Source organism: Haliotis rufescens, unplaced genomic scaffold (genome assembly GCF_023055435.1).
Source record: "Haliotis rufescens isolate VD_foot unplaced genomic scaffold, xgHalRufe1.0.p SCAF_64, whole genome shotgun sequence".
Classification (NCBI taxonomy): domain Eukaryota; kingdom Metazoa; phylum Mollusca; class Gastropoda; order Lepetellida; family Haliotidae; genus Haliotis; species Haliotis rufescens.
The window spans coordinates 1736579-1752055 of NW_025964355.1; the positions used below are offsets into that span (position 1 = coordinate 1736579).

General features: G+C 39.0%; 1 protein-coding gene across 1 annotated transcript in view; it reads left to right on the forward strand.

The window, feature by feature from the left end:
- The first annotated feature begins 671 nt into the window (after nucleotides 1-671).
- LOC124129180 overlaps nucleotides 672-15477 on the forward strand; it is a 28808-nt gene continuing 14002 nt past the window's right edge. The window contains exon 1 of the mRNA XM_048387090.1: nucleotides 672-806. The gene's annotated coding sequence lies outside the window, so the exon portion shown is untranslated. The remainder of the gene's footprint in view (nucleotides 807-15477) is intronic.

Sequence of the window (15477 nt, forward strand, 5' to 3'; positions counted from 1 at the left end):
TTAGAGGTAATGCGTCAAATGTCACCGCCAGGGGAGACATGGGTTGGAAATCATGTGTCACTAAGCAACGCACTGCACACCCGTTGCACAGTCGTGTACAACGGGTACTCAACCCGTGTGCAACCCGTTGAGCACCCGTGTCACATGCGTGTTACGCGCGTTCTCAACGCGTGTTAGGGGAATGAACTTTTAGGCAGTACTGTATCCAGAAAGTCTAGAGTGAATGTGGACACGCCGGAAAATATTACACGAGACTATTCACCATGGTTTCTAAGCTCTTAACACCATTGGCTTGAGTGTTAACAGGGGTCGCAGCGAAACAATTTTTCAGTGTATTCCAGTGTGCATATACCTCAAAGATATCATGTGATATCAACAACAAAAGATGTTAAGCAATTCCGCCTACGTGAGGCTTAGAATTTATCAATCAACCGTCGTAAGAGCAGGCATTCTCTCTAACATGGTATTGGTGATGTTGCTGTATTGGCGATGTTGCTGATACACAAGTATCTTGTAAAGCTTTAGATATTACACATTCAGTGTCAGCATCATTCATCTTTGTATCGACTTGTCAGCATAGACGGATACATAATCATCCTTATATAGCCAGAAAGTTTCGATCGATGTGACATGTTCATCGTCAGAATTTAACATCAACATTGGACTCCCTGCAGACACAGGAGTAAGCAAACGATTGTATGGAGTAGTTTGGACTCCAGTTTACAGGGACAGCACGATAGTTTTAGCTGGACGAGTCAGAGACTAGAAGAGGTGACTACGAGCAAACGTTAAGGTAAAACGCTAAGGTAAGGCCATCATTATTTTCTGTAAAGCACATTGATTGACTTTTGTTCGAAGATATTTAAGAATTGACGTTCACTTTGTGTGAGTTTATTGGAGTATGAACTTTCATAGAGGGAGGGCCACCTGTATGAACGTCGGAGCATGCATAGTGAAAGTCAGTTCTTACAGTTTTTATATCACTATTTTTACCTCAAAGAACTTAGATCTATACACAATTCTACTTACACGTACTGACAGTCATACACCACCCAGCTCTGACGCGGGATATAATAGTTCATCAAAACGTGCTCAGAGAGAACAACTTTTGTAGTTCAGGGGCCCGAAGTTAGCAGCGGGTTCGTTATTCGTTATTCGTTTCTCGAATAGCGAAAAACAAGCCAGCACCGGGTTAGTTATTCAAAGGCTGTATATTAAACAACTACAGTAATGGTGGTCAAACACACTGAAACTCATTTAATATATATATGACAGCAGATTCGTCTTACATCGTCCAAAAGCTTTTTAGTTATTCAGTACTTTTGAATAACGAAAAACAAACCAGCACCAGAAGTTTAACCTATGGCTGTTACAAGTGTGAGTCATCACTGATCAATTGACCGATCACTGAAAGGTGATTGTAGAGATATGTCAAACAGATGCTAAGGAAATTCATATATTGCTGTAGACTGTCACTATAGTCTAGACACGGTTCTAGTCGATACTACGGTAGTTTAAATGTGCTTTTCTTTGTTTTTTGTTCTCTAAGATGAGTTGTAGCGAGGATATCCTTGAACGGACATGCAATCAAACCCTCTAACTTATCCCAATGTATGCCAAAAAGCTAAGTTCAAGATTAAAGGGTATAAATGATGAGAAACACTTCCCATGCCAGGGAATTTCCAGGGGTTCCCCCAAGAATGTGGAAGTAGTCCATCAGTGTTTACGTCATTTCATGGACACGGTCTCGTGAAAAACGTTTGAACGTCAAATTGTGTCGGTTCATACACTTATGAACGTCTATATCGCGGTCATGTGAGCGACCTTTCGTCCAAATTAAACTTCAAATTAATAAAATATTGAGATTTACTTGTTCATTCCTATATTATGTTTCGGAAGTAGATAAATCGACAAAACACTTTCTACATCCAATAGAAATATCTGCATAAAGCAGAGTCGATTTACGATTCCGGCTATATCATGAACATGTGTTTGTGAAACACTTTCAAATAGTAATGATACCAGGTGTTCGCGTAAAGGTGAGCGTAAATAAACATACAAAAAAGGAGTTTCAGGTCAGGAAAGTCTTCACTGATAGAGTTTATAATGAGAACACTTTTTAAATCTCCTCCAAACAGGCAGAAACTCATGAACTGTCTCCCTACATTTACTTCTCCACCATCCCCTCTCGCAAGATTTATTTAAGTACATTTGTTTTTCTTCTCTGTTTCAGGACATATTTGTATGTTGTTTTTTATTTTCCTTTCTTCACTCTGGTTGATTCTAAATATCAATGATATTTTACACGGCCTAGATGTATGCGTCAGTTTCCCCCACAATTCAGATCTTTTTGTATAGAAATATCCAATTTGTAGGTTAACCAACAGATACGTGTTCAGTTGATGACATTGGGTGGATATATTATTAAAACATATGAATAAGTTAAAAAAACCATTCGTGTCCACGAAGACCGCTCTTTGGCCTTGTGTTTAGGTTCATACAAAACGTATATATTGATCGGTACTTGATACATTAATCAATATGTACAGTGTGCCCTAGACAATAAGCAGTGCCTGATGTTGTTTACTGTCAATGATGAATACTAAATAAATATTATCTTTGTTTCTTAAATGCCGTCCGTTTACCTAAGCACTCCCTGACGTTAATATTATCATACTACTTCAGTTATATACATGTATATCCTGCGCGGTGTGTCCAGAATACGGAACATCAACCTCGTTCAACGATCGCAAAACTTGTCGACAGCTAATCACAAAGGATTAAGAAGTTAAACATAATTTTCAAAAACAAAATAACATATATTGCAGGTTTGAAAATTGTCACGCGTTGTCAAAATGTGTTTCAACATTATTACTTCCAGAAAAAGCAGGTATTAAAAATATATTCTGTTGAGAATATTCAACATGCAATACAAAAACATAAACAAACCTAACCAATGCATGTATTGAACTGAGGTACATAATATTTAAGGGGGAAGTCGGAAGTTCAGTGTAGAATTATGATGTAGAAAGCGTAATTCTGTAAGTTGTGACGAAGTTGATGACACAGTTAGAAAACTATATTGAACGTTTAAGCTGCTCACTAAATACTTAGACCTGGTCCATATATGTATGGGAAACTAGTGCCACGTTTAAGCTGCTCACTAAATACTTAGACCTGGTCCATATATGTATGGGAAACTAGTGCCACGTTTAAGCTGCTCACTAAATACTTAGACCTGGTCCATATATGTATGGGAAACTAGTCCCACGTTTAAGCTGCCCACTAAATACTTAGACCTGTTCCATATATGTATGGGAAACTAGTCCCACGTTTAAGCTGCCCACTAAATACTTAGACCTGGTCCATATATGTATGGGAAACTAGTGCCACGTTTAAGCTGCTCACTAAATACTTAGACCTGGTCCATATATGTATGGGAAACTAGTCCCACGTTTAAGCTGCTCACGAAATACTTAGACCTGGTCCATATATGTATGGGAAACTAGTCCCACGTTTAAGCTGCCCACTAAATACTTAGACCTGTTCCATATATGTATGGGAAACTAGTGCCACGTTTAAGCTGCTCATTAAATACTTAGACCTGGTCCATATATGTATGGGAAACTAGTCCCACGTTTAAGCTGCTCACGAAATACTTAGACCTGGTCCATATATGTATGGGAAACTAGTGTCACGTTTAAGCTGCTCACTAAATACTTAGACCTGGTCCATATATGCATGGGAAACTAGTCCCACGTTTAAGCTGCTCACTAAATACCTAGACCTGGTCCATATATGTATGGGAAACTAGTGACACGTTTAAGCTGCCCACTAAATACTTAGAACTGGTCCATATATGTATGGGAAACCAGTGCCACGTTTAAACTGCTCACTAAATACTTAGACCCGGTCCATATATGTATGGGAAACTAGTGCCACGTTTAAGCTGCTCACTAAATACTTAGACCTGGTCCATATATGTATGGGAAACTAGTCCCACGTTTAAGCTGCTCACTAAATACTTAGACCTGGTCCATATATGTATGGGAAACTAGTCCCACGTTTAAGCTGCTCACTAAATACCTAGACCTGGTCCATATATGTATGGGAAACTAGTGACACGTTTAAGCTGCCCACTAAATACTTAGACCTGGTCCATATATGTATGGGAAACTAGTCCCACGTTTAAGCTGCTCACTAAATACTTAGACCTGGTCCATATATGTATGGGAAACTAGTGCCACGTTTAAGCTGCCCACTAAATACTTAGACCTGGTCCATATATGTATGGGAAACTAGTGCCACGTTAAAGCTGCCCACTAAATACTTAGACCTGGTCCATATATGTATGGGAAACTAGTCCACGTTTAAGCTGCTCACTAAATACTTAGACCTGGTATATATATGTATGGGAAACTAGTGCCACGTTTAAGCTGCTCACTAAATACTTAGAACTGGTCCATATATGCATTGGAAACTAGTGCCACGTTAAAGCTGCCCACTGAATACTTAGACCTGGTCCATATATGCACTAGTGCCACAGCACTGTAGCCCATCAGGTTATGTAGCAAACAGTTTTACATGCCAGCAAAGACAGACACTAACACAAGTTGCTGTCAACATTGCTGTTCCTATACCATCTGTATAAATATTGAAGATCCAACCATTAACAAACATGAAACAAAGAACTAAGTTTCTATATCTGCAATAATGACGGTACTATAATTGTTTTAAATCACAACTACTATATTTACATTACACAAAACATTGAGGCTGATATACTTTCAAAAGAGAAAAATCAATAATGTTTTTATTAAAAATGTTTAATTTTTAAACATTACATGCCAACACCCTCAGTCTGGTAATGTCAGAGGAGCAGATGTTTACTGAGCAAGTGACTCAGTAATGTTCATACATAATCAATCTGTTTTCAGTGTGGCTAACGTGGCAACTGTATTGAAAAAAGACCCGTGAAGATCCGGTGTAGAATAGGTCTTCAGCAACCCATACTTACTGTAAAAAGCGACTGTGCTTGTCGTAAGAGGGACTCACGGGATCGGGTGGTCAGACTCGCTGACTTGGTTGATGCATGTCATCGTATCCCAATTGCGTGGATCGATGCGCTTGATGTCAATCACTGGATTGTCTAGTCCAGACTCGATTATTTACAGACCGCCGTCATATAGCTGGAATATTGCTGAGTGCGGCATTTAACAACAACAAACAAAACTAAAACTAGTATGTGGCCATAAAAAAATATAACTAAACAGAACAATACATTGTAAATACAGGCTATAGATCACCAGCAATTGAAGGTAGATCGCCATACTAGTGATTATGGGGACTTACAGTAACTTTGCTACCTGCATGGACCCCAGCAGGATTTACATCATCCATCAAGCCGCTGGCGATAGAATGCAAGTTTAGCCATCAATTAAAACTAACAAATATACCACGATTAAAATCGTGGTAGGACTAAATTTACTTTGAATGATCTTAAACCTACGTACCCTCTAAGGGGGGGACAATAATTTTACAGTAACTTAACCACCTTCATGGATACTGCCACTAATAATCTCAGTTGCAATTGCTAATTTTAAAACATTCATATTTTATAACACGTATCAATCAAAATTTCTCAAACAGCTCTGTTTCCGTTAAAATACCAATGATTAAATGAGAACTAAAAGATCCTTTATAGGTGATGATTTGAAATATGTATCCCTTGTGATGGAAAAATCAATACAGCCAAGCAGGACATGCTTGATTGTGATTCATTCATCACAAGGGACACAAAATAGAGGATCCTCTTCTTTCAATAAATATTTTTGTGTATACCTGCTATGGCCAATACGACATCGTCGTATTAAGACCTCTTCAAATCTGGACTGACAACCAAAGTAGGTGTTGCCAATAGTTGGTTATATTTCTTGTAATTTATTGATACCTACTTGGATGTCCCATTTCTTTTGCATCAGATCTCGGATGTAACATCTAATTGCAGGTTTGATGTCGCTGTATTTGATAAGAAGTGGCGTCACTGATTTGTTGAGTGCTGCTTTTGCAGCAACAGCGGCCATTGTGTTCCCAGTGATTCCGACATGACTGGGTATCCCAAAAAAAGGATGTCGTATTGGCCAATAGCAAGATCATTAAACAATTCAATAATTTCTATTAAAAGTGGATGTGTGGAAGTCATGTTTAAATAGCCTGAAGGCAAGAAAGAGAATCTGAAAAATTATGAACTGTTTATGTTTAGTTTGGCTGTTGATATACTGTAAATCTTAATTTAACGCGAGCGTGAATTAAATGCGAAAAATGCGAGTGGTCTTTGCTCGCATTATTAAACAACGCATTTATATCAACAATAAGACATTTTGGATAGCAGAAATACCAACTCAGACATACGCTGAAAACAAACAACTATGTATTCCAGATCACTGTTTATTGAGCAGTACTTGTAACAAGTATATAAACAATGCCATTCAAACACTGGTTACATCCTGTGAATTGTCACTGCTGGGGTCAAGACAAGAGTTGTACACACTTAGGTCATCACTGATCACACTTGCAAGTCCAGACAGACGCCACCCACGCAATACGGCGTCTTTGTTCTTTGCGACTGCGCCGACACGAGCCAGCGCGCATGTATAGTTTTAGCGGAAGTATTCTAATCAGTGTTAATGAGCGGTGCTACTTGGCGTGTGATTGGATTAATGTAAGGTTGGATGAGGGTGAGGACATTTTCTTTAGATATAAATCCACTGATGCTTGAGAGGAGAGGGGAGTGGTGTTTTGGGGAGGCGAGTTGGTTTGTTGTTTTTACTGGGTGAGTTGTGTTTAGGAGGCGGAGGAGGTTGCGGTGGTTATTTGTTGTTGGTTTTAGTAGTAGGGTTTGGGAAATGGATTAATTATTAAAGATTTATTTTGTTGCTGGAAGGCTGGGATTAGGTGAGACAAGTGGAAAGCGGGGATTAGGAGATATTTAGTCGAAGGAGTGGAGGTATGTGAGTGGTGGGCGTGGGTGTAGGAAAGTAGGAGTAGGAGTAGGAAAGAGCGTGAGTTGTGTTAAGGAGAAGGGGGGGATTAGGTGTTTTTTGTTTTTAGGAGTTGGGTCAAAGGGTGTGTTTGAGTGGTGGGCGTGGGTAGTGAGTAGAAATGAGTGCGAGCAGTGTTAGGGAGATGGGGGAGGATAAGGTGTTGGTTATTTATAAGAGTTGAGTATTGTTGTTTTTAAGGATTTAGGGGTTTTGTGATTAATTCGGTGAGAGTGATGTATGTGAATAAGGATGAAAGGATAACGTGATAATTACCGATGATGGAGTTTCCTTGGCTGGCTATCAGGCAATGCTCTGTGCTGGCTTGGGAAGTGTTGCTCGCTTAGAGTACAAACTGCAACTGTGTGGAAGTAAGCTTACTTACTTACTTACTTTGGAGATTTAACGTGCGCTTTCCGACTGATCCGTATTTCGGAAGTAAGCTGATAGATCAGGTACATATATACCAATGCAATAATAACAACAATAACAGTTCAACAATTGAGCAGACATCTAATTTCCTTTAATTAAACCAATACTAAGAACTCACCAATTTGTAACAATTACAAACAATGTGAGAAGCGATGATAGGTTTCTTTACACCTTAATTATTAAATATGATTTATTTACTAAACAAGATTTACTTGCACATTCAAAACAACTAAGGATTAACATAATGACCAAGTCAAACAAGAGTTGTGAGAAGTTGTCATAGGTTGTAAAAACTTACTTTGAACCTCTATGCCGCTTGGATTAGATTAGAGCTTGGATTAGTTAGCAGCCTGAGATGGACAATACCCATTCATATAATAGGGGTGAGGCAATTAAGCATTTGAATTATTGTAGGCGAAATGAGGGCAAGCCAATATCGGTGTCCTCCCAATAGTTAGACAGCTTATAACAACACTTTAAACGGTTGAGTGCACACTCATCATTTTTTGGTAATGTACACCTTACATTTAATAACTTTAACAGTTTTATCCCAGACGGAGCAAGTGTCCACAAGCATCTAAATACTCAATAGCAGACTTGTCACCATGCTGCAGCTGATCTTTGAGGCGTTCCAGGCGGTTCTCTGTCTCTCTGTAGATTCTCTTGCGGCAGCATGGTGCATCACCTTAGTCCTTTCACTGAACTCGACCTTCTGGATGACTTCAATGAATCGGTAGATGTTAGGGTGAACATGTGGCAGTAGGTATATAGTCCAGTCGGCTGTGGAATCCCTCAAGGTTGTTGTTGGTTCTGGGTCCATCAGTTTCGATGTTTAGTACTTTAATCTAATTAGGACTGATCCATTACACCTGTAGGTATAATCCCTCTTTGCCTAAGTAAAATTGTCTAACAATTGGGACGTCTAACTAATGGGATATAACCCCAATATCCCAAAGAATAACAAACTACCTAAATGAACACCAAATTAAAAATCTTAAACAAAACTGCAAACAATTAAATATCTTCACCCCTAAACTTAAAATACCCAAAATAGACACAACACTAGCTAGCCAAATAAATGAACAAACCGACCTAAACATAGCTAAAACCACCACACTAGAATACATACACGAAAATTGGCCAAATTGGTGTCACATTTACACGGACGGATCTTCAGATCCGACCTCCAAACACACAGGTTTCGGAGTCCATACCACACAACCAGTTATATCCACACAATCTTACCGACTCCCAAACAACCAATCAATATTCACGGCAGAACTAATGGGCATGGCCTCAGCCCTCCATAATCAAGAATCCAAAAACCACAAGAAATCCTAATACTTACCGACTCCCTAAGTGGACTGCAAGCCCTCCAAAACAAAAATACCCAAAACCGACCTAAATTAATAAATCAAATACTTAAAGCTCCAACGACCTAACCAAGGCAGGCAAACAAATAACATTCTTATGGATCCCCGCCTACGTAGGAATATACGGAAATGAAAACGCCGATAAAGCAGCTAAACTATCCCTCAAAATCCCAGAAATAAGCTTAAACTTACCCATCTCAAAATCAGAAATAAAAAGTGTAAACAAGCAAAAAATCACCAAAAAATGGCATAACCTACATCTAAACTCAAATAGCCAAATCAAAAACGTACTCAGGAAACCACTAAACAAACCAAAAATTCTCCATCCATCAAAAAAAATCGACAGAGTAATCTCTAAACTCCAAACAGGATACACCAACCTAACTAACCACCTAAAAAAACAAAACACACACTACAGGTAACTGCCCACACTGCAAACAACTAGAAACCCCAGAACACGCACTCTTCCACTGCACACACTACCTAACACATCGAACCGCATTACAAACCACCCTCAATCTAAAGAAGGCTCTCACTCTAGAAGCAATACTAAACCCACAAAATAAACTAGAAAACTTCAAGGCCCTAGGCGTATTCTTAATCAAAACGGAACTAATAAAACGCATCTAAAAACAAAATAATCTACCAAATCAAAATCACATAAACAAACAAACATCCACCATACCCAGCTCCCTTAGTTCTCCTCCCCAAACCCATCGGCATCTGTTCCAAATCTCAAAATTCCCAAATTCTATATAAGCAACCCCTAAAGCCCCCTCTTTGGTTGCACACACCACTTTTGCCCCTTTCGGAAACATATTAAATGGCCTGGCCGGGGCCGTGTGCGAAATACGCATCAGTCGGAAAGCCCACGTTAAATCTCCAAAGTAAGTATGTAAGTGAGAAGGGGGGTGTCGCATTCATATTGAGTCGCATTATTGACTAGGGGCCAGCGGTCGCATTCTTTTGGAGACGCATTAATTTCACGATTTACAGTATTTAGTGCTGTTAATATAGCAATTGCTTCTGCTGTGAAAATAGCACACGTATCTGGCAATCTGGTTGAGATAGTTCTGGATCCAATGACGGTGGCGCTGGCAACAGCGTCACCATCCTTGGATACATCTGTAAATATAAATTTGTAAGTATCATACGTGCTTTTGCATTCATTATATTGCTGTTGATGAATTAGTTGATTTGTGTCAAATTTCCTGGGTTTAGTTAATGTCAGGTCCACCTCTGGTTCCACTAACTGCCATGGTGGAGAAGAGTAACACCGAGTGGGGGCTTTATTTTCTAGATTGAATTGAGGAGAAGAAACATCAGATTGTATTCTTGTTCCAAGTGGTGGAATAAGAGATGACTTTTCATTGGACAGTTTTTTGTAAAGCGGATTAAAACACAGTCGTGTGCTGAATTGGATTTAGTAGAACGTAATTTACAGATATACTGCAAGGATAATTTGATGCGACGTTGTTGAAGGGATGGCTCATCAGCCTCCACATATAAACTGTGAATAGGTGAAGTTCGGAAAGCTCCAAGACAAAGCCTAAGGCTTGGTGATGAATGATATCTAAAAAAATTAAATTGCTTCTACAAGCCCCACCATAGATGATGGAGCCATAATCAAGTTTAGATTGGATAAGAGCTCTGTATAGTTGGAGGAGTTGTTTTTTTATCTCCTCCCAACTTAGAATTAGTGACAACCTTTAACAAATCTAGGGTCTTCAGACATTTATTCTTTAAATATTTAATGTGGGGCAGAAAGGACAAATAGTTATCAAATATTATGCCTAAAATTTTGCATTGAGGTGGTGGTGATGATGATGATGATGATGATGATGATGATGATTGTGTACTGGTGGTAATGAGGGTGATGGTGATGATGGTGGTGATGATGATGATTGTGTACTGGTGGTAATGAGGGTGATGGTGATGATGATGATGATGATGATGATGATTGTGTACTGGTGGTAATGAGGGTGATGGTGATGATGGTGGTTGTGGTGATGATGATGGTGGTTGTGGTGATGATGGTTGTGGTGATGATGATGATGATGATGATGGTGATGATGATGATGATGATGATGATGATGATGATGATTTTGTACTGGTGGTAATGAGGGTGATGGTGATGATGGTGGTTGTGGTGATGATGGTGGTTGTGGTGATGATGATGGTTGTGGTGATGATGATGGTGTTGTGATGATGATAATGGTGTTGTGATGGTGATGATGGTGGTTGTGGTGGTTGTGGTGATGATGGTTGTTGTGGTGATGATGATGGTTGTGGTGATGAAATTGCTTTTTGTACAACTTTAATAGGAGTTTTATCTAATATTAGTTCTTGGTCTTTGTGAGGTTTATATTCTCTACAAAAAATCAATACAGTTTGTTTTCAATCAATCAATCAGTTTATTCGGTAATAAGGCCTCAGGCCCACGTACATATATATACAAATTAGTTTCACATCAAGTGCTGCATGAAATAATATTTACAGGTAAGAAGAACGAAGACAGATAGCATTTTTAACATAATTGGCTAAGTTCTCAAGACAGTTTACATCAGAAGAGTTTAACATTCTAACCAGTGTGTCTTTACGATTATTACCAGTAATGAAGTCTAAATATGGGAAATATTTTGAGCGAATATCTTCATAAATGGGGCAAACAAGAATGAAATGAATTTCATTTTCAACTGCCCTTAACTTGCACAATGGACAAAACCGGAGTGTCTTATCGATGCCATCCCTCCTTCCTGTGTTATGCATAATTCCCAGTTCTCCAATACGTTAAAGGGTTAGCATACGTCGCTTTTCTTTTGATAATACATTTAATAGATACGGTTCAAGTGATAATGATGTCTTAAATAATGAATACAGTTCTAATTTCGAGCATCCAGACAATTCAGAATACCATGTTTGTGCATGACAGTCCTTAACCCTCAGTCTAAACTCACTTATAAAATATTCAGGATCACCAGCACCTTGAAATTCCCACACATGTCCGAAGCCATGAGAATATAACATATTCTTAATAGCCGAAACCCATGTATTCCTACCAACGGCATCAAACCTAACTAACATATCGTAAATTGTTTTAGAATTTGAGTACATAAATCCATACTCTAAAGACCATTTATTAATTTATTTATACATAGCTGCAGTTGCCTTTCAATAGTATTCATGCTTTTGCCACGATAAGAAATGTTTAAATCATCCACAAACATCGATCCATTAATCGAATCATTTAAAACTTAATATAGACTGTTTATCTTAATACTAAACAAAATGACAGACAATATACTGCCTTGTGGGACACCCTGGTCCTGATTATTATGAGGAGACAGGGTAGAACCCCCGCGGACTTGAAATTGCCTGTCAGTTAAAAACTAGGATATGAATTGAGGCAAACGGCCTCGCAATCCCAAAGCATGTAAATCTTTTTTAAATACCATGTTTCCATGTAGTGTCATAAGCTTTTTCTAGATCGAAAAAGATAGACACCTCATGTTGTTTATTTATTATTGCAATTTTAACAAATGATTCTAAGCGAGCCAAATGATCGATGATTCTTCTGGGTTTTTTTCCGAAAACCACATTATATGTTAGTAATTAGATTGTTCGTTTCTAAGTACCAAACTGGTCGATTAAATATCATGCGTTCCAAGGTTTTGCAAACGCAGCTTGTCAATGATATTGGTCGATAATGTGAAGGGTCTGTATGATCTTGTCCAGGTTTGGGTTTTGGGATAACTACAGCATCACGCCATGAAGGAGGATATTTCCCAGACGTCCAAATTTGATCAAAATAGTCAATAATGTTACTTACGATGATTCTGGTAAGTGTTTCAGGATAATGATTGTTATCAGCTCCTGTAGCAGTATCGTCAACTTGTTAAGGGGCTGTATTGAATACATGAATAGACGTATGTCGTGCTTCAGCATTTATAATTTTAAATTTATTCAAATTATGTACCATAGGATGACGACGGAAATATACTGAACAATAAAAGTTCCTGTGACATTGAATAAGATTTAATGCAGTTATGTGTTTGACCAAATCTGAAACAATTTCGGTTTGCAACAGATAAAAGACTCCTGTAAGTGTTCAAATGGTTCAATTTGCCATATTGATTCAGAAAATGCGTGATTTCATAAAAAAAAACCATGAACATGCCAAAATGTCAATTTACAAGTCAATAGCGTGCGTTTCCATCTCCGGTTGCGATGCAAGCAACACATCTTCGTCTCATGGAATGGACCAGGCGTCGCACAAAGTCCTGTGGGATGTCTGTCCATATATGCTGGAGCATGTTTGGAAGTTGCTGGAGTGTCTGTGGAACACGTGGTTGACGTCGAAGGCGTTGTCGAAGGCGTTGTCATGTTGAATGGTAATGCCTTGGTCATGACGACGCAAAAACGGAAGAACAACAGGGCCGATGACCTCGTCGCGGTAGCGCTGTCCATTGAGATTTCCCTCTATCACTATCAAACGGGTCCTCTGTCTTGCTGTAATCGCTTTATTTAAAAAAATGTATTCCGCGAGAGAAGTTTCAGCGCTTGTGATCAACTGCGAGAGTTGGCTTCTTTCCCGGGAATACCTCTGCCTTCTGGCTTCAAACGACTGAAGTATGTATTTGTATTTAATCTAGGTTGACTTAAGAATTGAACGTCAGTTTGGATGGGTTCATTGAGCGCTGGTTAAACTTTCATGTGAACCTCCTCGCAAGTTCGGAGGTTCACATGAAAGTTTAAACAGCGCTTTTAAATCCTACACACTTCACAGAGGTTCATCATCAATTATAGGTTTTATGTCGACTTTATATTCCTATGTATGTATGTATGTATGTATGTATGTATGTATGTATGTATGTATGTATGTATGTATGTATGTATGTATGTATAGGTATAGGTATATATATGAGATGTACATGTAGCAGGACGTGGAGTCATCCCACAGATGACATCCTTATCTTGTCAGCTTGCTGACGGGGTTAACCTCTTTGGTCATGTGGACAAGGCGTCCGACCTCGGATCAGAAGGTCCGTGGTTCGAATCTCATCACGGGACTCGGAAATTTTATGGCCGCTACATTGGCGCCCAACGTGGGGCTGAGCACGTTCATATTAAATTTGAGCAAAATAAGCCTCAGTACCCTACTATGCGGCCCGGGACGTGCCTTCTGTTGACGGGGGAGTATGTAGCAGGGCGTGGAGTCATCCCACAGATGACATCCTTATCTTGTCAGCTTGCTGACGGGGTTAACCTCTTTGGTCAAGTGGACAAGGCGTCCGACCTCGGATCAGAAGGTCCGTGGTTCGAATCCCATCACGGGACTCGGAAATTTTATGGCCGCTACATACAGTAAAGATTTATAGGAATGTATGTTGACTATAAATTATGTATATATGGTGGCTCGCTCGTTTCTGCCCGCGTTTGAAATCTACTTCCGCTTGGGGTTGGTAACATTTTCCCAGTTCGCGAAATAAACTGTCGATATTTCGGTAAGTAAGGGACATTCATCGAATGTAGATGACTTGTACACGTGTAGAAATGTGTTATCGATCAATCTACGTCCAGAAATGCGCTTGTCAATAAGCGTATAATAGATTAAATCGCCATGGATATCGAATGTAAACAAACCGGCAAGATGGCGAGTGACGCTCCTTTTCTCTACTTACATATGGGGGATATATATTTTTATTTACTGACCAATAACGAGTTCCTGTGATTTGAAAGTCCAGGAAAAGAGTGTCCCAACTGAAGTGACAGCTTTTCAAACTTGATGAAATTCATTTCAGAACACGCACAATTAAGGAAATCATACACGATCCACTATTTCTGGGACACAAATGTCTAAGTTCTGTCACTATTTGGCTTTAGATCCGTGAAATCGTGAAATTAATAGGTCACACCATGCAGATTCCTCGTTTCAAAATATCCCGCTTGTCTGCAGCCTAAAAAGCGGCTGTAAAGTCATACTCAGTCACATTGGTAATCATAAGGATGTACCAGCAGGCCCTACCAATCCCAGAATGTCTACCTGTTAATGTTGAACCACATCATACGTCGGGGTTGTCATCTTGCTTCATTCTATAACTACGGAGAATGTAAGCACAGATTGTCAGCCATTGACAACTGTGAGGTGTGAGTAACCGTGATGTAGGTCAAGTTCTGCCACATCCAAGTTCGGGATGGAGAGGCATTTATTTTGATTTTATGATTGTTTACTGGGGGTAATTGCTAACTAACTAATAACACTTACACATGTTAAATGTATACTGGAATGTTAATTTATAAAGTTTGATGTAGAAATATATTCGTTTAGCATTTTAAAACCTTTTTCTATTACCTGTCACCCCTACAATAGAAATGATGGCATGTTCGATTTCAAAGAAATGACCTCTCTCTCAAAATTACGAGAAATGACAGTCAGTCCACAGTGTACAACAGTTTGGAAAAAATTAAAACATCTCTTATTGTCATGTGTTATTTGTCAACGTCTTTTGAAACACTATGTGTTTTGAACACTTATTATGAACTACTCACGACTATGGTGTTTTTAATCTTGAACTTTAGTAATAATTGTTACATATATAACTACTTGTGACCACTTTTCTGAAAGTTTTAAG